The 24178-nt window shown below is 34.1% G+C and overlaps 1 long non-coding RNA gene across 1 annotated transcript in view; it reads right to left on the bottom strand.

Moving 5' to 3' along the window:
* Positions 1-4119: 4119 nt before the first annotated feature.
* Positions 4120-24178, bottom strand: part of LOC148113346 (uncharacterized) — a 120237-nt gene continuing 100178 nt past the window's right edge. Inside the window, exons 3-4 of the long non-coding RNA XR_015734453.1 lie at positions 19114-19270; positions 4120-7074 (exon numbers count right to left, since the gene is read on the bottom strand). This is a non-coding gene — a long non-coding RNA (uncharacterized LOC148113346). The remainder of the gene's footprint in view (positions 7075-19113; positions 19271-24178) is intronic.

Genomic DNA, 24178 nt, shown 5'->3' on the forward strand with positions numbered 1-24178 from the left:
GATTGGTTGAGAGCAAGCAAGCAACAGGCAAAACCCTGTGTGAGAGAGATTTCTGAGTTCAGGATCTCAGTGTCTTACTTGCTCTGTATCCCTAAAGTCTGGGGCTTCTGGAAATCCACATCACTTCTGCAGCTGGGAGTACCTACTAGCAGCTGAAACTAATATGTAATTGATAATAGCAAGTTATATACTGATAACCTAAAGATAGGATTATGATAATGTGCTCTCAGACTTGTCCAGAAGCTACAGTAAATAGAAAAGACAGAGGATAGGCATCAGCAGGGCCGGATTTAGATGAAAAGAGGCCCTAGGCTATTCCACTTATGAGGCCCTTTCACCTATAGTGAAAGTGTAATTTTAATTTTGCTAACAATTTGAATGTAGGCCCCTCTTGATCTTGAGGCCCTAGGCTGAAGCCTAGTTAGCCTATAGGAAAATCCGGCCCTGGGCATCAGTGGGGATACTGCATCCTGATATTGTTGCAGATGACTTTTCTGTCTTTTCTCCAATCAAATGTGACAGACAGATATTACATAAAAATCTAATGAATCTGATTACGTTTTCTTGTAATATTGTTGCTGAATTGCTGGAAAGAACTGAATATCTGGACCTATGTTCAATCTCCAAGCCAGATTCAGAGCAATAAATTTCAGAAAGCTCAGTTGAAATCCTTAGGTTCCAACATCTGGAATTGTTGATCATATGATCATATGAATAAATAGAATAATATATTTGAATCTTATTCTACACTTTGGTATATAAAAAAACCATTGGATGACATAAGACAAATCTATATACATACAATTTATAGAGAGGATCTATTCATATTGATCTTCAAACCCAGCTATGGAGATTAAAAGAGATATTTCTACACATATCTATAAATGGCCAGAAATTCTGCTGGTGTAGGCTACAATTTAAATACAAACACTCCAAGAGAGCTAAACAAAATTCTTGTATATTGTTTATGGATAAATCATTTCACTAAAAAAGCTCATATTTTTCAATTGAATGAATCAAGTCAAATAACATAGCTAAGTGAGAAAAAAAATCTGTTACATCTAGTTATAAAACAATTCTTACTTCTATAGTGTCAAGCATCTGCTTGTATTCCCTAACCCTTTTAGAGTGTATTGGTTTGGAAAATTTCAGTAATCTGGAAGTGCCCACTTGTTATGATGTATTAAAGCACAATAATTTATAGAATGATGTATTTAGAACTATTAATTTTTTTTATTTTAATTAATTATTTATATCTACCTTTAGAATTCTTACAAATAGCTTAGCAGTGAAAATATCCAACACACTTTCCTCCTCCTATTTTCCACACAACAACACTATGAGGTGGATTGGGCTGAGAGAGAGTCACTGGCCAAAGTCACCCAGTTGGCTTTCATGGTTAAAGCGGGACTCACAATCTCCTGCTGTCTAACTTGGTCCTTAATCACTAGAACAAACTGTGCAAACTACTCAAAATTTCTGTCTTTACCTAGTCTTTTATATTCTCATACATTTTTCCTTTTGATTTTGTACTTTTTATATTTCTGAATGTAATTTTTATAGTATTTAGATTTATTAAATAGTAACAAACCAATATATTGTGGGTATTATGAGAATATAAAATATGTAAACAGTAATCCAAAACCTTATCTACATAGGGACCTACAGATATATGAAACCTACCTGATGACCATTTTCCTTCCATTGGAATCTGGACTCAGAACTGGTTTCCAACTGAATGGCAGTCTTACCATTTTCAATATTTAGACATTCCAAAGGAATACATAATTGTTTTTCCTTTTATATATCATTCCTAGAATACCAAATGTGTTTTGTCAAGTGTTTCATAGAAATATTAACTTAAATATAAAATACCAGGACAAATAATTATAATATTATTATAACATTTAAACATAATATCATCTGCAACATTAATTAAAACACATAGTCTTAAATATGAGTTTAATGTTGGCAGTCACAGAGACTACTAGAATAAGTGTTAGGGATGACAATGTAGGGCTTTGGGTACAATGCTAATTTTTTTTTTACCACATACATTTCTTTAGTAATCTTCACACCAGCACTATACTTCCCTAGTGGCAGTAGTCACCGCTGTGAAGATAGTGCATGCCATTATTTGTGTTGTAATTGGCTCTCAAATGTTCACATATTTCAAAGATAATATAAGATGGGTTGAGTTTTAAGTATTGTAAGTAACTATTTACATATATAATATAAAAATATGAATGCAATTTAGAAAAAGAATATCACTTCTAAACTCTAAAACAGTAAAAAATGTCTCTTTCCTTAATTTTGCTTCAGTTGTAAAGGCTTTTAAATGTTTGCTTTTCTCAGTGTAGGCACCACATGAAATGGCAATGAATATTCATATTGATGTCTTACTACTTTACCATAAATGAAAATGAGGGATTAACTAAGGCAATACTTTATTTCTTTCTTTAATTGTGGATATATGATATTCATTATATTATTAATCCATCTTGAACGTTCATATAAAGCCATTTAGAGCCATTAACTGAGTCACTGTAATTGATGGATTATTGCATTAATGTTTAATTTAGTTTTGTTTTCAAGGCATAAAAACCCTATTTATTCAAGCTCACTGTATATCAAAATAAGGAAATAAATTATTAAAGGAAAAAGTGTAATATACCTTCAGGATTTTCATGAATTTAGAAATAGCTATTTGATCTAACACGTGAAGCTGGTTGCATTTACTTATGCATCAGGTAAAGAAGAGTAAATTTTAACAGAAAAGGATTCAGATAGATTTGAATATGCATAATCATTTTTTTCTATTTTGTATTTAGTTTTTACCTATCTTCAATCAAATTCATCATTGATCATTGGCTGGAACTTGAATTCCATGCATTTTTGCATATGTCTTCTTCAATACCAGAATATTATTATTTATTGTGCTACACTGGGCAAATCTATTGTGCAAATACCTGATCAACTTTTGATGTAAAAACATAAATTGTACCTGGACCAAATTGCTCATGTCATAATAATTGCTCATGTCATCTTGGGACATGACCTACATTCTTTTCTTCATAAGCATCCATAAGGATATCAAATGTTAAGTTAATCAGCCCTCAGAATATTATCTAGATTGGCCACTCTCTGCAAATCTTTTTTACCTCTATAACTTGATATTTGTTTAAACAAAGGATACAAAGCAATCATTTGGGCAATTCAGAAACAAAACAACCAAATCCTGATTTAACAATCTTTCTCATTGCTTGGAAAAAAAGGTTCCATATGTCTTTGAACTGACAACCAGAAAACAGATGTTTGCTATGAGCTGCTGCTTATTTGTCAGTGCAGCAAGATTCAAGATCAGGCTGTAGAAATATATTTTATTATGCATTGTTTCAGAAAGAAAAATGGAGAGCAAAACCACAAGCATGAGAAATTACTCCAGCATATCCAGTGTAGCTCATTTGCCTCTAGCATCAGCTGGGGGTAGATGTCATATATTCATGTCATGTATAATGGCACACTCTAGGCTATTCTCATATACATTTTCATTCCGAGCTCATTTGTCAGTTGTCTGTAAATCCAACATCTTCTTCTTATGGGTTAGTTTATATATCTTTTTTTCTCAGCTGGCTGTAAACAATTTTCATGTACTATACAGCAGATGACAAATAAATGGAGTAGACTAGGTGAGACTTTGGTGCAATCTATATAGTGCAGATAATCTAGGCTTCTGATTTTTACAAATTATTTGGAACAAAATATAGCTGCTGTCATATTGGGTGGAAAAAGGTTATTTTCACCGCTTTACTATCTAAGCCTAAAACCTGATCAACTTTTTTTCAAAGAAATTGTACCTCTTCCCCTCAGAAAGACATGACTCCTAGTTTGAAACTTCAAATTTCGTAGCATTGCATTCATATTTAGTTCATCAAATCCCCCTTTAAAGTTCACTGTATGTGTGATGTAAGGAACTTTTTTTTTTGTAATATCATAAATCTCATTCATTTTGATAATTTTTGTTACAGTGCTCTTTTTGAAAATTGGACAGGAAAAACTGAGTACAACATGTGATAATTTTATGAACAGAAGTTGTATTTCAAAAAAAAAAAGAAGAAGTTGTATTTCAGATTTATTTATTCAATTTATATGATGCCAATCTCACTATCAAGGAACTGTGGGGAGCATACAACAAGATAGAAACAACTATATAAAAATTAAAACATATTAAAGGGTTAATATTAAACTTAGCCAAAATTAGATAACCAAGGAACCAGTAAAAAAAGTGGTGTGGAAGTGAGGTCTTCTTTTTAATCCACTAATCACCTGCATTATGGAATGCCTCCTTTGAAGCCCAAGACCAATTGGTAGGTTTTAAGGCCCTTTCATAAGGCCCTTTCATAAGGGTAGGGGCAGATCTCACATGAAGGGATTTCAGAGGATGTAATCCATGGAAGAAAAGGCTCTGCTCCTGGATCCCACGAGCCGGAATTTCTCGACCAATAAGAACTGCAGGATGCCTCTTTTGCCAGTGTGAGTGGGATGTTCAGTCCCACTGGGATGAGATAGTTCCTTAGGTTTCCTTGATCAATAACAATTTATATTATTTTACAGTCACCACAAAGTAGATCAATTTACTGAAAAAAATAAAAGCTATTCTTTTTTATCTTTCCGCTTAGAACTGTTTTTCTTTTTTCATTTAGTCACTAGAATTCTCCACTATGGTATTAAAATATCACTATTAATAATATTTATAACTGCTCAGACTTGAGATTGTTATACAGTTCCAAAAACAAATTATTCCGTGCATTATAAAGTAGCAGTGTAATGTTTCAGTCGGAGGAAAGGGGGGGGGGAAGTGATACTTTTTTCTCCTTTTCCTCTTTTAAAAGTAACCTTTCCCTTAATGAACCCTAATGGTTTTACAAAACTGACTGATATGAATTCTGAATAAAAGAAAATTTATTAGTTTAAAATTAAAAATTGAAGCACTGTTATTACAAGTTCTACTTTGTATGGCTATATTATTACACAATGAACACAGAAATACTGTAGATACTTCAGTCTTATCTCTCAATTACATTCTTACCATGTCGTCAAAAGCCAGGTTAATTCTTTTCACACATTTAGAGTTTCATTTTCATAAAATCTGTTCTCCAAAGTATGCCAGGTTTATATTATCTACATCTCTTGCTTAAATGTCATTTATGAACAAAGTAATTTTCTATGCAACTTTTAAATTCTTATGAATGCTAAAGCAATGATTTTATAAAGATTTCTTATTTATATTAAATAGGAAAAAATATAATGTTTTATTTTTAGTTTTAGATATAAAACATAAACATAGTATGGTTCAAACAGATTCTATTAAATCAGTCTTATATGTATATCATTCAAACAATATTTTGTAATTATTGTAGAAAATGATAAATGAAAGGAGACTAATATCTTTATTTTTTTTTCTGAAGTTCAAGCAATCTTATGTCTCAAAACACTAAAAAGTCGTGAAGCACTATTTATTGTGCTTCATTTTACTGGATAAAAAAAGGAAAAAAAATACATTTTTAAAAAGACTGCCCATTTTCATATATATAGGCAGGATAAATATTCAATGTAACCTCTGAGAGCATATTATTTTTATAGATTATGTATGATATGATATAATTCAGAACAATGCAAAGCAGTATCAAGAAATATCCTAAAAGCTCATTAACACCTGATTAGTGATCCTTTTTCAAAAATTATTCATATAATGTCTATTTTAAAAATGTATGTGACATTTGAATGTGATTAATCTTTCAAAGAAAATGTTTTTGGTTTGTATTTTCTCCAGTTAGAATTAAAGTAAAAACATACTTTGTTTTAGGGAAAAGTGACTTATAATTGCAATATTCTCCATGATCAAACAGATGTAACAAGAGAAGTGTATGTTAGACTAGGTTATACATAATCTTTCAAATGAATTGATTTTTGAGATTGGCAAAACAAAATCCTTAAATATATAATGTACAGAATAAGGCATAATTAGGAATGAATATTTATGTGCATGTGTATATCATATTATTGGAAACCATAGCACCTAAACATTCCATATAGATATATCTATAAACATGATGGATGTAACCTGCAGCTCCTCATGCAGTGGTGGGTTGCCCCCGGCTCACACCGGTTCTATAGAACCGGTAGTAAAACCGTCAGGAGGCTCCGCCCACCGACCCCAACGTCATCAAAATGCTTCTGAGCATGCATAGAAGCTTTTGCACTTGCACAGAAGAGCATATGCAAGTGAAGCGAGCGCACATGTGCAGCCCCATTGCAAACCGGTAATAAAGGTAAGTAGAACCCACCGCTGTCCTCATGTACTGACATTTTTAATGGAGCAACATTTGTTAAATATCAACTTGAATTTATGCTAAGCTTTAAAAGATACAAACTGAAAGGTTTGTTATCAGTAAGACATTAAAATTTGTTAAAACAACATGAAGTGCTATTTTTGAATGGTATCTCTTCAATATCTGCAACAAAATGTATATCAACATGAATAAAGACATGCACGTTCAAAGGTTGAACAAAAATTAACTTTTCTGATTTGTTATAACTTTCATGACCAGGAGTTGCTACTGAAAAAAAATCTTATTATTATATCATTGAAATTCCCCTTTTTGTGTTTTAATTAACTGCTTTATGTCATATTCTCAGCAGTACATGAAAATTCTATACCTATACATATTTAAATGGTACTAATATCAGCTCTTGTTTTTCTTTACTATTCTGCACATAATTTGTTTTTTCATTAGCAGTCATTCTCATTAGAAATTTATATGATTATAGATAGTCCTCGACTTAAGACCTCAGTTGGGATTGGAACTTGTGTCATTAAGATTTTGCATCCTGTTTTGCCATAGTCATTAAGCAAATCATATGGTTGTTAACTGAATCTGGCTTCCTCTGTTGACTTTGCTTCTTGGAAGCCTCTTGAGAAGGTTACAAATGGTATTCATGTGACCCTGGGATACTGCAACTCTCACGAATACATGCCAAGCAGCTGAATTCGGTAATGTGACCATGGGAAACCTGCAAAGGTTGCAAGGGCAGTCAGTTGGATGCTCACATTATATAGATTATGAGAGGCATATAGTAAGGTTTAGATGATTGAATATTTATGCATTGAAAGTGATTGCACTGAGCGTTATGTGAAGTAAATGGTTTATGAAATCATTACATTCTTGAGGTATTTGAGATTTCAATAGAAATTTAGAGAAAAGATACTTGTATATTAACTATATACAGAGAGCTATAAATAGAAAATTTGTACCAGTATCAAATAATAAACTGTCAAATAATAAGCTGTCAATTGAAACACAGAACTGCAAACATGGCATATAGTAGCCATACAGATTTAATTTTAAATGTGTCTGGCATATTGATGGAAAACCTACTAAATAGTTTAATACCGTAATATTGATTCAATCATCCTGGATTACAATTTGAAGGTGTTTTAATTTGTAGATTTTCTGCAATATAGCTATTTTCATTCCTATTAGTCTTGAACTTTAAGATCCTCTAAACATGGAAATATATAAAGAAATCATCGTTGTATATTGCAGGAAGAGTGAAAATGTGTTTAACATGAAAAAAATACCCACAGGATCTCAGATGTAGATATTTCATACTTAACTGTCTATTTGTAAGCTATATGTAATATAAAAATATACGGAGATTTCAGCACTTTTACCATTTGATATACTGCTTCAGTTACTGAAAATTCTTATATATGCATAAAATCATTACAATTAAATTCTATATTACTTCACTTATTTGCTTCAGGAAACAATTCTTAATCTACCTTTTGAAAAATAATCCTTATTCAGCAAAACAATATTACATAGAAATTAATTGGTTTACAATGTCAAAATAGATTGGTGTGCCTAAATATAAAATATTAAAAAGACCATTCTAGTGGAACTGGAAAAAAAATGGGAAAATAGCAATAGCATTTAGATTCAGATATCACTCCATAATGCTTTACAGCCCTCTCTCAGCAGTTTACAACATCAGCATATTGCCCCCAACAGTTTGGGTCTTCATTTTACCAACCTCAGAAGGATGGAAGGCTGAGTCAATCTTGAGCTGGTCAGAATCGAATTCCTGGCATTGGACAGAGTTAGTCTGCAATACAGCATTCTAACTGCTGTACCACCAGAGCTCTAAAAATAGTAAAACATGACTGAAAAAACAAAACAAAAACAAAAAACAAAACAAACAAACAAAAACAACAACAACCCCAACCCTTAGTTTGTTGAATTATGTGCCATCAAGTTAATGTTGACTCTTAGTAAGATAATTTCTCCATGAGAATCCACACTAGCCTTGTTCTTTAGATCTTTCAATAACACACTCAATAATGTTGTAATTGAATCTATCCAACTTATTCTCTTCTTTTAATCTTTATTTCCATCTTTTATTATACTTTTTAAACGAGCTAGGTCTTCATATAATGTGACCCTATCATTTGTGCCTTGAGTGAGAACAATGGGTCAATTGGTTTGATAATCCATTTGTTTGTTTTCTTTCATTATTCAAAAATTAGATTGACTCACAATGCGTCAGGTTCCTAAAACAAAAGTTATGAAACCAAGAAAACTTGTTTCTTTTATCCTTTCTCAATTCAAGTTATTATTTATTTCTCAATCTGCATTATGCTCCCCTGCCACACACACACAAACACACAAAAGCAATCAAAGTAACCCCTCATGTATATGGTCGCTTAAAAAAAAGTTATTTCCTATTAACAAAGCTTTATTTGCCTTCTTTCCTATAAAAAGAAATAAGGAATAGATAAGGGAGCCAGTCTATGGAGTTGACTTCAAGTTCCAATTTAACCTTGGAAAAACAGGGTATATGATTGACATTTTTATTCCCAGAATTATCTGAACCATTACAAAAGCCAACTAAATTTTATTTTGCTTTATCTGTCAGTTATCATTCTTACAAGAATTATCACTTTCTGACAGGATCTTGATTTAAGGCTTTCAACTCACTTTGGCACCATCTGAATCACAAGGTCACAACACTCCAGGGTGTTCACAATACATAAGTAGAATACCCATTTTTTCAACTCTCTTAAAATAAACTCTGCTGAAGATGTTACCTAGTCTGGTAATGAAACATTCGGAAACCAACCCACAAGCTTGGAGAAGGAACCTTCACCCTCATCTCTTAAAATAACTACATGTATCTCACATTCTTGTATTCAAAGTGGAGCAATTTTTAACATTGTCAAATTGTTCATATTTGTCTATATGTGGTTATTTTATTTCTTGCAAGTGTGAAACTCATAAATTATTTTGTCTAACCTCCATACCATTATAACATTTAACCATGATAGGATATATTTAGTTCCAGATATTTTCTTCTGTTGTCTCTTCAATGTTGCATTGCATCGCACTCATGGAAGCACCGAGATACTTCCGGGTTGAACAAATTGACATCACTGTTGCCTAGTTGACACCAAGTTGGGGGTTCCTTTCATGTCCCTAGCAGGAGTTGGAGTGATGGACACCAGCTTACCCGGCCCCACGGCAGAACTTAGGCCTCGAACCCAAGCCATTCATAATTCATTCTTACTACTGTATTTTATGTATTATCTTATTCATTCTATATAATAAAATTATTAATTATTCTAATTATGTCTTATTGTATAATATAATTTGTATTTCAGACTAAATGTAGCAAATAAATAGATAAATATGCATAAAAGTTAAAGGAAGAAGCAAATAATCTGATATAAAAGTAAGCATTTTTTTAAAAAAACAACGATTTCTTTATTTCCTTTAAGTTGTCTGGTAGTTTTTCTATCTTACCAAACTAGTTAATGACTGTCTTATGGATCTCTATAATCTGTAGTGGGGCCATTACTAGTTAATTTTTTTCATCAATTATTTTAAGATGGCAATGCTAAATTATTAAGGTGAATACAGAAAATACCTTGGGATGAAAAGTGGAAGTGCCAACCTCCTTTCTAGAAACTTTTATGAAAGTCTAAATAAAAAAAATTGTGTTTAGGTCAACAGCCCAGACACAAAAGGATAGAAAACAACACTGTTTGGAGCAAGAGTCTAGAACAGTGTTTCTCAGTCTTGGCAGCTTTCAGTTTGTGAATTTTAACTCCCAGAATTCCCCAGCCAGCAATAAAATCTGAAAATTGCCAAGATTGAGAAATACTGTTGAGAGAGCTTTCTATATTGTTCTAATTGTTACATATATAAGTTCAACTCTCTCCTCTTTGTATCATGTCAGTTTTCTTGGATTTTTGATATATAAAAATATTTAATTCCATTCTTTCTTTAATAACAAACTGCTTTTATTATAATAGTGTAACTTGCTTATCTGTTGGATGATAAAAACAGCTTAACTATCTTAACTTTGGTAAAAGCTTAACTTGTCTTAACTTTGCTCACTATAATTTCATAAAGAGATAACATTGTGATTAGGAGACTTTTCCAGGTTGATTGGTATATGTGGGGTTTTTTTTTCTTTTGCAACTATGATCATTCATGAATACATTCTAAGTAACATTTCACTCTAATCAATCATATAAATAATTTAACATAATAAGCTGGGACAAGATATACTGTAGACTGAGGATGGAGACCCAGTACCTTTGGGAATGAGATGTAATATGAGAAAATATCGTAATTGCTTAATCATAGGGTACTATGATTAAATACATAGGATATTTCAGCATATCGTACAAAACATTGAGGAAGAAGTTGATTCACTGGGATGTCTATCCAGGTGGGAAATTACTTTTTTCAAAGCATTGCATAAATACTAATTTGTCTAATGCTGTATTACTTTTATTTGATGTATGTGTGATGCTTTGCAAGAATGTGATTCTGAAAAATAACTAATGAATTATTCAAATAAATTTATTTGGCTTGGGAAAATAGCAAATATGAATCAATGTAAAAAATGAAAAATTATACTAGAAAGGCATAGAAACAGTTATATATTGCTATGCTATCCCACAAAGAAGAGTCATGGATTGTGATAGATATATTGGTGGCAATGAAAATGTTGATTTTATAATAAAAACAAAAAAGTAAAAACAACAGCATTTTTCACTATTACAATATTATATAAATATGTAGCATCTCACTTGGAATACTAAATACACTTCTTGGTCATTGCATCATGAGCTTTTTGTGAGTTTTCAAAATTTGATAAAAATCCCTCTTGAGAATCTTTCCTTCTTCTTCATTAGGAAAAATTACATCTATTTTCAGTTTAAACAGCATTTCTCAGTAAGCATAGCAAGGTTATTTACAACTAAAACACTTTTGTTTTTCCTGCCACTGCCTACTGATATTCAGCAAAGAAGAAATGAAGCCATTCAGATTTAATATGCATTGTAAAAATAAATTTCCTCTTCTGCCGAACATTATACAACAACTGCATATGTATGCATTTGGTAATCTTGATTTAACATACAGTATATGCACATTTCTAAAACTATTAATTCCTGCTTTGTAGAGTTTTTTTAAGGGCTAAGGGCAGTGGGGGGATTCAAATTTTTTAACAACTGGTTCTATGCCCTAATGACTGGCTGGGTGGGTGGGGCTGGGTGGTCATGTGAGTGTGTTTGTGTTGTCAACTCAATGTCACTCATCCAATCCCCCCCCCTCCCAGCCCACCTTGCCACTGGAGAGAGCCCTGTGGGGACAGACAGCTAGCCCTGGCTGGGTTCCTAACCACAGCAGGCAGATATACAGCCAGTATAGCTTTGCACCTCTATTCGCGCATTAGGCTAAGCTCAAAAAAAGTTGGGAAACCAGCCATTTTGGCTTAGAGGGCTGCACCACCCTGCAATCTGGCACTTTGGTGTTAGCAGGTCTGCATCCCAGACACTCTTCCCCCTTTTTGTGCAAAGAAATGAAAATCAATTTTGTGCTTCAGGACACTGCCAAGTTGTCTCAGGTGCAGCTCCCACAGATATTGCAATGCAGGCAGAATGCAGGCACGGAGGAGAGGAAGCAGACTTCAGCTGCTTTCAACTGTGGAAGATGAGACCGTTTTCCCGCTCTCTTCTCTGCCCCACTTCTTGACCCTTCCGTTTCCCCAATAAACTGGGGATGGCAAGAGAAAAAGACCCTCCTGGGCCACCTCTCTTCTGTCACCAACTCGCCTCCCCGGCCTCTGCATTTTTGCGCAAGGCTTCCCCCACTCTCTGCTTCCCCTTGGCTAAAGCCCAGCAAGGGAGAAATCTGGAAAAAGTATTAGCTGCCTATAAGCAAGAACTGGTGTGACCATAACATAGACAAGGTAATAGAATATGCAAAAGCTAACGTGATATTGGACCTTAAAATTCGAACAGATAAGTACCTGCCACACAACACCCCTGACTTAACAATTGATGATAAGAAATAATAATAAAGAAGTGCCTGGATAGTAGACATTTACAATTCCTGGAGAGAGCAGAATAGAAGAGAAAGAGCTGGAGAAGATCACAAACTATAAAGACCTGACAATAGAAATAGAACTGTGGCTAAAGAAAGCAAATATTGTACCAATAGAAACAAGCTTCTTGGGTGCAATTCCAAAATATCTGGTGCACCACTTGGACTTTACTGGCATTCACAAAATCATCATCAGTCAATTGCAAAAGGCAGCTTTACTTGACCAGTTTACATCTTGTGATAATACCTTCAATATTATTAAACACCAACATCTGCTTATTCCAGGTCTTTGGAAAGAACTGAAATGGAAAATCCAGGCAAAACATCTGGCTGACTATGTGATCAACTGTAATAAGTGAAAGCAAGGGAAAAAAACTCCTTTCAGTCACCTTTTTGTGAAATTATTTGGTATAATATAATGTTATTGCTCCAGAATTATCTAATAGAATATCCTCTACCCTTGACAAAATGTTGCCGCACAATTCTCTGCAAAAGATCCTTAAGAAGTAGAGTTACACATAGTGCAAATATTAATTTCTCTATTCATGTCAGTTAGCAGGATCTTTCTATTCCTCTGATTTAGCCTATGTATTCATTAATTAAACTTTATGGTTTATTGATTGACCTTTTGAACAAATCTTTAAGACTGGATTGAAATTAAGATTTATTTACAAAGTCTACAAATGATTTGATTACTTTCAGTGTTATATCACAGCATAGTGCATTCCTAGGAAAGCTATGCACATTCATTCATTATTTATGAGTGGACAAAGCTGCTTCACTCATATATATGCCTCATTTGACCTTTTATTATCTACTTGATGCAGAGTACTAGATGATACTCAATTAATTCATGAACTGTCTTCTTTAGAAAAAAAGAATTTACTAAGCTAACATTTGATGGTATAATATTTGTATCTATGTAATTTGTAATCACTCATTCAGTCATAAATGAGATTAGGTCATTGATAATCTAACCAGTCATGTCAGTCTAAGTTACATTGTAGGGAATGTATAAGTGGTTAAGAGTGCAATTGTGAATTAGTCTTGAGATTTCCATAATATTATTTAATATCAAACAAGACGCATAATATAGGAGCTAGAAAGAATAGTTAAGTATAATTCCAGATTTTAAAAGAAACATATGCAAGTAATTCAGCTTCCAGCTATAAATGTCAAAACCATGATGATGGTATACATGCACACAATTTTATGTTCAGAATCAAAACAGAACTTATATGTTTTACTTTTAGGCAGTCACACATGTAATTATTCATAAATTAACTGTAAATAGTTTTATAAAATAATGAGTAGAATCCTGACTGAAGCACAAGTCAGAGAAATAGTAACCTTTTCAAATATCCAATTTGAAAAGCCTGGTTTTATTGAACAATAGCTGGGGGCAAAGGTTTCTGCCTACTTTTTTATTTTTTTGTATTTATGTCTTGCATAGCACCAACAACCACATGGGCAGTTAAGTGTTGTTTTGTTTAGAATCTCTTGATTTTTAACCTGTGCTACTTCATCACTATGGCCTAGCATGGAATGGTCTATTATATTTTTCACTGACCATACTGTACAGATGGTATTCTGTTCTTAGTACCTCTCTTTAAATTTCATATTGTACCTTCTACTTTCTGCATTCCTAAGGTGATCTGTAGCATTTTTATTTCCAATTTTGTTGCATTTTTTTTTTTTTAGAAGTAGAACAAATTCTCCTGGTCAAATATAACATTACTGGAATTTTATTTTCAGTCACAGTTACTATACAGAAATAATAGGTGCAACATAGCATTGCAAGATTATATCATTTGGACCAGTGGTGGGTTTCAAATTTTTTTTATTATCGGTTCTGTGGGCAGTCACACATGTAATTATTCATAAATTAACAAGTCTGTAAATAGTTTTATAAAATAATGAGTAGAATCCTGACTGAAGCACAAGTCAGAGAAATAGTAACCTTTTCAAATACCCAATTTGAAAAGCCTGGTTTTATTGAACAATAGCTGGGGGCAATAGCTTGGTGGGCGTGGAATGGCTCGGTGGGTGTGGCTTGGTGGGCGTGGCAGGGGAAGGATACTGTAAAATCTCCATTTCCTCCCAATCAGCTGGGACATGGGAGGCAAGAGAATAGATGGGGGCAGGGCCAGTCAGAATTTTTTCTACCGGTTCTCCTAACTACTCAAAATTTCTGCTACCGGTTCTCCAGAACTGGTCAGAACCTGCTGAAACCCACCTCTGATTTGGACCCTGTTTGGATATTTCAACAAAGAATGTTAGTGGTCTATTTGATGTGCACTAAGAAATAACAAATAGAGTGATTCAGTGAATTTGTTTCCCTTAGAAATTTCTGACTTCAGTCTTTTATCTGAAATGTCAGTAAAGGCCGCAATGAAACATTTTGGAATACTTGACTGAATGGGTGACCTGGAAAAAAAGATGAATTCTCCAAAAGTATATTGAACAAAGTATAGATGTTGATTCACATGAATGGGTTTAAGCACTTTTTCCTTCACAGTGTAATATTTGCTCATGGTTCCTTGATTCACTTATTATAATTCAGACTCAGTTAATGTTCGGAGAGTTTAACATGGGAAAGAGAATGACTGACTGACTTCATATGGTACCTCTACCTAATACAAATGTATTCAAACTCTGGAAACGCTTTTAATTAATGAAATAGCAAACTTGGATGCTTTCAGAACTCAGAGATAATGAAATTATTTAGTTCTTCAAAAATAGAAAATAAAAATGGAATAAAAACTGTACTATCAACTTGTAATTTTTTTTAAAAAATAATTTCTTAAATTAATAAAATATATTATCTGGATTGGAATAAAATATTTAAACTATTTGTAAAATAGCACAGTCCTCCCTCTCTCTCTCTCTCTCTCTCTCCTATCTATCTATCTATTAATCTATCTATCTATCTATCTATCATCTATCTGTCTGTCTCTCTGTCTCTCTGTCTGTCTGTCTGTCTGTCTATCTACCATCTATCTATCATTTATCTCCTGCTTCATTCCAGACAGACATTCCAAAAACATATCCATATGCCTGCATATGCATCTGAAGTGGAAATAGAAGAAAATAATATTGCTTTAGGTTCTGTTTTAAGTGAAGAAAACAGAAAAATAGCACTTTTCCCCAGAGACTGTGCCCGGGCATGCCATTTGTTCTCTAATTTCTAAAGATACAAAGCAATTAACTGCTACAATAAGTTTTTATTTATACTGCTTAAAAAGAGACAAGAAAGTTCTCAGTAGCAGCTGTTTTACTTGTTTATAACTTTTTATAACCAAGGCTAATCTACCCTTGAGAGTGTAACTTTTAAGCAGCATACTATGTAAGTAAAAAAGCATAATCTTGCACTGTAAGAAATTAATATTGACCATATCATTATATTTCATTTGTTCATGGAACTATAGGCAACACATAAAATATATGCTAGATGATCACCTTGAAATATTTTAATTACACAGATCAGGCGAAGTATATAACATTTTACTGAAATGTTGTAAGACAATTTACATACTACTAAAACTCTCATTGTCATGACCTTTACCTGAGTGAAATGGTGCATTATATGGAAACAATTTTTGAACCAAGGCAAGCCAAATGAGCTAATTAACAGAAAATGTCCTAAATCCAGTAAATATTCCTGGGTTACTGGATGACTCCTGAAGGAATGGAATATTTTTGCTACTTTGGTGCTACCAGCTCTGGCTGCACTGTTAGGCTGTTACTTGTATCACATAATCTTCATTTTTCAATGTTCAGTGACAGTTACCCAGCCACAACCATTTGAGGTAGGTTGGCTGAAAATTACCAGATGAGCTGCTGTGACTGCAGAGGGAGTAGAAACTGGATCTCAAACACTTTTTCCACTTTTTCCTTAGTCCTTGCTCAGCTTTTAAAAATTTTCAACTACTTCCTATTCGGAAACTGAGTGTAGACTAGACACCCTTTCAGTTGCCAAAGATCATGTAGATAGCTCCTTCTCTAGCCCTCAAGAGGTCATTGTGCCTTCTTACAACTCAGTGGAGCACCTAACAGAAATTCTAGACTGTTCTGAGATGAGACTGGCAAGCCGAAATACCAAACTCCAATATACCTAGATCCAGAGCTGCATAAACTGGTAATGAAGCACGTTTCATGGTCTGTATTACAGCAGAAACTCACTGTGTTGGAGAAATGGCATTTGCAATAGCACTGTCTTATTTTTTTTTTACCATTAATACATGTGGCTTCCATGTTCATAGGATGAAAGAAAGGTAAAAGAACATACTTAAACATTTTCTTTTCACAAATGATTTAAAGATAGGTAAAATAGACAGACTTCAGAAAAGATGAAAAAGTACACATTCTTAATTTTTTGCTAAAAGCTATCAAGACAGAATATGGGAAGTATCATTTCCAAGGGAGCTCTTAGCACTTGCATAGCATTAGCAAATCAATCTAACAGACTGTACTTAATTCCAGTTGTGGACGTTTTAGGTATTACAAGAAAAAGTTGGTGTTTAAATGACAAATAGTTCATCTTTAACAATATAAGCAATACAAACAATTCAGTACTGGGCAATTGGTGGTCATTTCAAAACTAAAATACTTATTTCATAAAAATCAAATTTTTATTATTCTATTCTTTAAAGAAAAATTAAAATTCTCTGTTCAGTTCACAGTGCATATCAAGTAAGTGTGATTACGAAAACATCATTAATATGGAAATTGTGAGACTTTGATTAGCACTTGCATCCCCCTTTTGTAAAAAAAAAAAAAAAAGGAAGGAAGGAACTAACCAGATTGCAGCAATTTGCATAATAAAAACTCAGTGGTGGCAGTTCTGCCAGTAAGTGGAACCAAAGAAAGCTATAATATCATTTTAAACAGTTTAATACAGTTTTAAAAAATTACAGAAGAAAGGAAATGAAAATATTTGTCTCTAAAGTGACAAATATATCCCAAAGAGAATAAATCACAGGTGGATGATACATTTTAGGATGATACTCTAAACCTTAAAAAGGGTGCATTTAGTATTGTTGCTGAACAGTTCTGGAGTAATGGAAAAAACTTTTGTTATTTTAGTAAAAACTATGTGTTAGCACTTAGCGATAGCACTTAGACTTGTATACCGCTTCAAAGTGCTTTTACAGCCCTCTCTAAGTGGTTTAGCCTATTGCCCCCAACAATCTGGGTCCTCAGTTTACCCACCTCGGAAGAATGGAAGGCTGAGTCAACCTTGAGCCAGTAAAATTTGAACTTCCGAACTGCAGCTAGCAGTCAGCTGAAGTAGCCTGCAGTACAGCACTCTAACCACCGCACCACCTTGGCTCTTATTAGCTATGTTAGCCATAAATTTCACATTAAAATTAATCTATAGCAGTTCTGACTGTAGTATGATTGTATTTTCAACAGAGGTAAGAATACACTGTTAATAAATCATTCAATAATTCTGGACAATTTTCAGGGAGAATAGTTGAGAAGGTAGTAAACTTGCAGCACTAAAGAGTCTGGAGAAAATAGATTATAACTCAATATTGACGAACATTGAAAAGTAACACGCCATGACATGTTTGGATGACATACCAGTGTTCACCAACATCCAACAACTATTGTCAAAAGCACAACTCTAAAGATAATTTTAAATTTTTTGGCATTTCTCTATATAATACATAGCAAAATATTTCTGTGCATAAGCATGAGTAGCAATAAATTAGTTTAATTGACCTTCACATGTGACTTGATCTTTGGGATCTGATATTAATTTTCTCAAGTAATGATTAGCACCTGCTAAAAGTTGGATAAGGGTCAACATAATTCAAAGTGGGGATCTGGACTTACTATGCTTGTGGCTATGTAGAGATTCTATACTGATCCCTCTTTTAACTCCACCCTCAAGTTTTGCCACTCCTTTCTCTAAAATAATAATCTGTTTAAAGTATTTAGATGGTGAAACCTGCTATATACACACAACACCACTGCTATTTTAGTGATTGTCACCTTTAGTTCTACATATTATATACTGTAAGGGCAGATCATTTGTCTCTATTTCCCTAGACATGACAGTGTGCATAGGTTTCAGAACTCTTTAGTTAAACAATGTCTGGTAATTGAAAGCATTTGGCTATATCGGGTACCTGAGTTAACTCTTCCTAACATGTCCTGTGTTACTCTAGAAGGCTTTACCAGCTAACAGTCTAAAATTCACAGTGATAATATACATAGCTACTTTAGACTCAATCTCAAGTCTTTAGACTTTCATCTCAATTCATGAAAATAAAATAAGAATCCAGCGTATGGCTCATTGAATGCATGGGGCAGCCACTGGCTTTGTGAAAGACAAGTGGTTATTACAGGGAATATTAAACTCTGCTTGTTTCTGTAGTCTACCAAGACAAGAAGTTGAGGATAGATTAGAAGAGGGGCTTATGGGAATGGATGGTTCATCAGAAGCATGTCTGCCACTTAAACTTTACAATTAAAACTGGTAGACTAGTCAGTAAGATGGAATTCCATTACATCATTCCATTTTCTAGTTCTAGTCTGCCTCACTACTAAGTAGTTAGGTGAGCAGAGTCTGGAGAGATAAATTGTTTTATCCAGCTCATCATGGTACACTTTGAGTGGTTCAGTGGCCTAGAAGTGGAGCTCTCACCTCACAATCAGGAGGCTGTGAGTTCGATCCTAAGTAGCGACAGATATTTCTCTCTCTGGGCACAATGAATAAATATCAGCTGCGAACTCTGCATTGGCAACAGGAAGGGCATCCGGCCAGTAAACACTCAATTCCATTCAGTTGCCCCGACTCCATCCTGATGCAAGAGATTACAAAAAAAAATCATGATACACTTTCAGCATGTTCAGCATAAACCAACATCATTCCTCCTCTACAATATCTATAGTATAGAGTAGCTCTTTATTGCCTATTAAATCTTTGTTGGATGTACAGTAAGAAACAATGACATTACTAGTAAATATTAAATTAGGTGAGAGTATGCAGCATTGTCACACTCCTTTGCAACCTGAAGCCAGTCTGTTTTACCATATTCTATCCATACTGCCTTTCTGACCTATATATAAGATTCTCATGAGAATAATGAGATGTCTGGAATTCCCATTTTTCTGAGCATATTCCACAGCTTGGTTTTCTGTAATCAATAAAGCACATACTGACTTATATTTTATATCCTTTGGCTTTCTGAATTATCCAGCATGCACCAGCAATTGGATGATCCTAAGCATTATTTTGCTAGCATGTGAAATTAAGGATATTGTACAATAGTTTGCACATTCTATTAAATCTTCTCTTTTTTTGTATTGGAATATAAATTGACTGTATAAAAGGACATTAAAAAAATAGCAAAAACCTAGGAAGTTTCTGTTCTGTAAACATATCAGTGGTGGGTTTCCCCCAGTTCGGACCCATTCTATAGAACCGGTAGTAAAACTGGGGGGAGGTTCCACACGCTGACCCTGACGTCATCAGAAGCAATCTGCGCATGTGCAGAAGCAAGACGCATGCACAAACAAAGCAAGCACGCACACGCGATCCTGTTGTGAACTGGTAGTAAAGGTAAGTAGAACCCACCCCTGAAACATATGACTGTACAGTAGAAATTAAGTGGAATGTGAAGAATATATTCTGTAAAATGAATGCTAAAGGAAAGAGAAGGAGGTGGAGAGGGGAGGAAAAAGAAAACTACTCTTCTATGAGCCACATAGAAAATTTGTATCACCCAGTTCTGTTTATTGGGAAAGTAGGGGAACAAACTGATAGGATTCTGTGTTGTAGCTTACTTTCATGTTTACTTATTCCCGTTGTGACATATTTTTCATTTCTGAATAATAGCTATTGTAGAGAAGCCTTGTATACTGACATAAAGTTAGATTGTTTTCTGGCCTTGAATAGCTTCTTATTCAAAAGCACAGAATCTCACAATCTCAGTGACTGCCATTCAAAGCATTATGACAACAACAGACTTCAAGATTGAAAGGACTTTGTGGGTCTTCCTTCTACATATTTCCTGCTTAGTCAGCTAACAAACAGGACAAATTACTTTTGACAGAACTATCTGCACAGATTTTATAGGCCCATTTATATGAGCTTATTCAATAGAACTAGAATCTCTAGTTAATGGTTTATACAGCTTCATAAGTATATTCTAGTGCATTTGTAATTCTATGTTGCTAGATAAATTGCTGGTTTGTTTTTAAAGGGGGAAAGGTAATGACAATACCTCTACGCTTCTAACTTAGTGTTCTTGCTCTTATTCAAACACATCATTTGGTTAAAATCTTTATAACAGAACTACAATAAATGCTATTAATAAAAGATACATTACATTTGTAAATTAGATAAAGTTTATAGGGAAAGGAATTTTAATTTATTTTCAAAGGAGAGCTGTTTAATACACAGATCTTTTGTTAAGAAAGTGTAAGATGGTGATCTATTAATCTGTAGTAGAACTGTTATACCATGGAAACGGGATTTTTATTTGTTTATTAAAATGTATATGCCTGCATATTTACACATTTTGTTTATGTATAATGGCTAGGTGCAAAAAGTCATAGCATGCTCAAGGTTTTGTGTTATATTTAAAATACGCTAAGTCAAAATGAATTAAATTGATGCTTTACTGTATTATTATGTGTACATAATATACAATTATGTATATACAAGACTAGTGAAATTTAATAGTTCAAATCCTAACCAGAGTCCTAAGAATTATTAAGATGGCATCTAAGAATGTAGGCATTTTCAAGCAGGGTGGGGGTTTTGTGAAATTAGGGTGTTCAAGTCTGATAAATTCAATATTTCCAGATATCGAAGTAATCCTTTAGAGATTGCTCCAAGGGCTCCAATCACAATTGATATGCAATGGATTTCTTTTTCTTAATAACAATAATAATTGTATGACAAATTGACAATACATTTAAAAGATATTATTTGAAAGAAAATATATAATCAAATATAAATTACAGATTGATTTATTATGTTGAGCAAACAATCATGTCAGCATTCAAAATTCACACAGCTCTCCTAGTAATGTAAAATAGTGAAGCTGATAGCCTATATCCATTGATTTGCTAGAACTCCCTACTGAACTGAGAGAGAGAGAGAGAGAGAGAGAGGGAGAGAGAGAGAGTACAATTTTCCTCTTAAATTGGTATTACTATGTAAATACTGCATGATTTCTTTCTAACCTAGAATGCTGTTAGAAACAGAGACTTCTGTCTGCATGCTCTTAAAAGATAGAAATCACACAGGGGAATACCTGTATCAGGAAAAACAGATTTGGAATTTTAAAGTAATGTAACCTTTGTTTTATTGTCTGATCTCAACAAAGTCAAGGACAGCAGAGGGTAAGACAGCAGAGACATATTTCTGCAGCTATGTTCTTTTTTAGCATCTCTATATATTTTCAACCATATAATTAGCTGTGATGCCTCTTTATTTACCCTGTATTTCAATAGAATTAAATAATATTATTGCCAAGTCCATAAAAGAAGATACTGACACTCAGTTCTACCCCATTGTAGAACAAACTGTTTAAAAATGATCATTCTATTTTGAGTGAAAAGGGGAGGAAGTATACAAAAAGAGAACAAAGCACATCATTGCTGGCCTCTGTTGCATATATTAAATGGCTGGCAGAACATTTCAACAAGGAAGCCAAGCGGGCTCAGAGGCCTACCCTATAACCTCTAATCTTAGGAAGCTGAACTCTATTATTTGCCATTAAAATGAAAGGATGCCACAGTGAAACAGATGTCTTTAGCAGACACGTCCTCATTACAGATGAAATTTAGGCAAATGGAAATTGAGCCACAAATTTTATTCTGAAGATTATGGGTCTAAAGAGCTTTGTGGTTGGGCCTGGCATTTAAAAACATGCATTAAGGAAGCTCTCAAAAAGCCAAGCACTAATTAATGACCTGGCAGTTCTGCTGAATCACAATGCAAGAATGAAGAACATTAGGAAATGAGTAGTTTAGCAATAACCAGTACCCCAAACATAGAGGCGCCAGGTCATCAGGTTCTTGACACTGTTTAGTTGGTCCATGTTGTGCATCTCAATAAAGCATTTTCATTAACTCAATAGTATGAGAGACAGGAGTCCCCTAAAGAAATTATTCCATGAGGCCTTCAATCAAAGCAAACTGAAAGTTGGGTTCAGTCTGATATGAAAATTTTATGAACAGATGCTATAGCAGGTGTTTGGATGAAAACCAAGAGATTTTAAGTGATATCTGTTCTTATGATAGTTAAACAAACAAAAATATAGACACTGGAGTCAAAGTTATTACAACTTTGATGGCATTATGATGCCATTTAAACTGATATGGCATAACATGGTACACAATCAAATTATTCTCTTCAGTTTAAAATGCTTAATATAAAACTACAAACATTTTATTTCAGATCTTTGGCTGTATTTCCATTTGCCTCCAGCGCTGGTTGAGAGAGTCTGGTTTCCAGAGTTCCATGACTATTTCTCTTATTTTACAAATTGTTTTCAAATGTACTTTAAGTTAAATGAGCTTAATCATTTCAATATATCCATCTCTGCCTTTGCATAGTGAAAAACAGAACTGAAATACAGGGTTCATGTTTGGTTTTACCGGAAAAGCACAGCCCTCCTCTTGTTTCTCTTATGATAAAATAGAAAGTATGACATCTAAAGGAAAGAACTTTGCCAGTTTGATCTGTGATATTCTACTCCTTGAAGCAAAAGTATAACTATGAATACTATTGTACATTCTTCTGTTTCTATAGAGTCATAAACAAACAAAGGATTTCTATAAATGTCTGAACTCACATGCTTCTATCTCTGTATGAAGAATTAGCAGTAAGCCACAATTAGACTGCAAATGACATTGTTCTGCAAGGATCAATCAATATGTGATGGGAAGTTCAGGAAGCTTTGGCAAGACACCAGATACAGGGAAGAACCCTGGACTTTGGCATTGGAACTTTGAAGAAGTAGAGAACAACAAGGGTACTGAGAATTTTTTCAAATATTTCTCCAAAGTACTACTGGGTTTCCCCAAAAATAAGACCCGGTCTTATATTTTTTTTGCCACCAAAAAAAGGCACGAGGTCTTATTTTCGGGGGATGTCTTTCACTGACTCACCTGGTCTCCTTTTCGCTGTCAGAGGCTTTCAGGAACTTCTTCTGCAGCCAGCAAGGCTGGCAAGGCTTTCCTGAAGGCCTCTGTAGCCAATAACAGAGCTCTGGATCGATCTGGAGAGCAGAGGCGTTCAGGAAAGCCTTGCTGACTTTGCCAGCTGCAGAAGAAGTGGGCCAGCAAGGCAAGTGTTGGGGTGTGCGAGGCCTGGCTGCAACTGTATGAAGGTAAGTAGTAGGGCAGCTCCACTCCCCATTCCCACCCTAGCTTAATTTTTACCCATGTGCCTCGCCCCACCCTGTGCACCCTAGAATGGGCGGGGTCTTAATTAGGGCTTATTTTGGGGGTAGAACTTATATTGGGCACACATATAAAAAAACAACATAGGGCTTATTTTCAGGATAGGTCTTTCTTTTTTCAAGGAAACACGGTATTAGAATAATGGAGATGGTTGCTATTGATTTGGCAAAAACTACTTTTCCAGTTACAGCACATGGTTGTTAAAGTCACAATATGTCAAAATCACATATGAAGTATTTCAAAACCCATGAGAATGATCCAGGGGTGGGTTCTAAAAATTTTTACTACCG

The sequence above is a fragment of the Pantherophis guttatus genome, chromosome 5, assembly GCF_059756535.1.
Source record: "Pantherophis guttatus breed Tessera chromosome 5, ASM5975653v1, whole genome shotgun sequence".
Taxonomy (NCBI): domain Eukaryota; kingdom Metazoa; phylum Chordata; class Lepidosauria; order Squamata; family Colubridae; genus Pantherophis; species Pantherophis guttatus.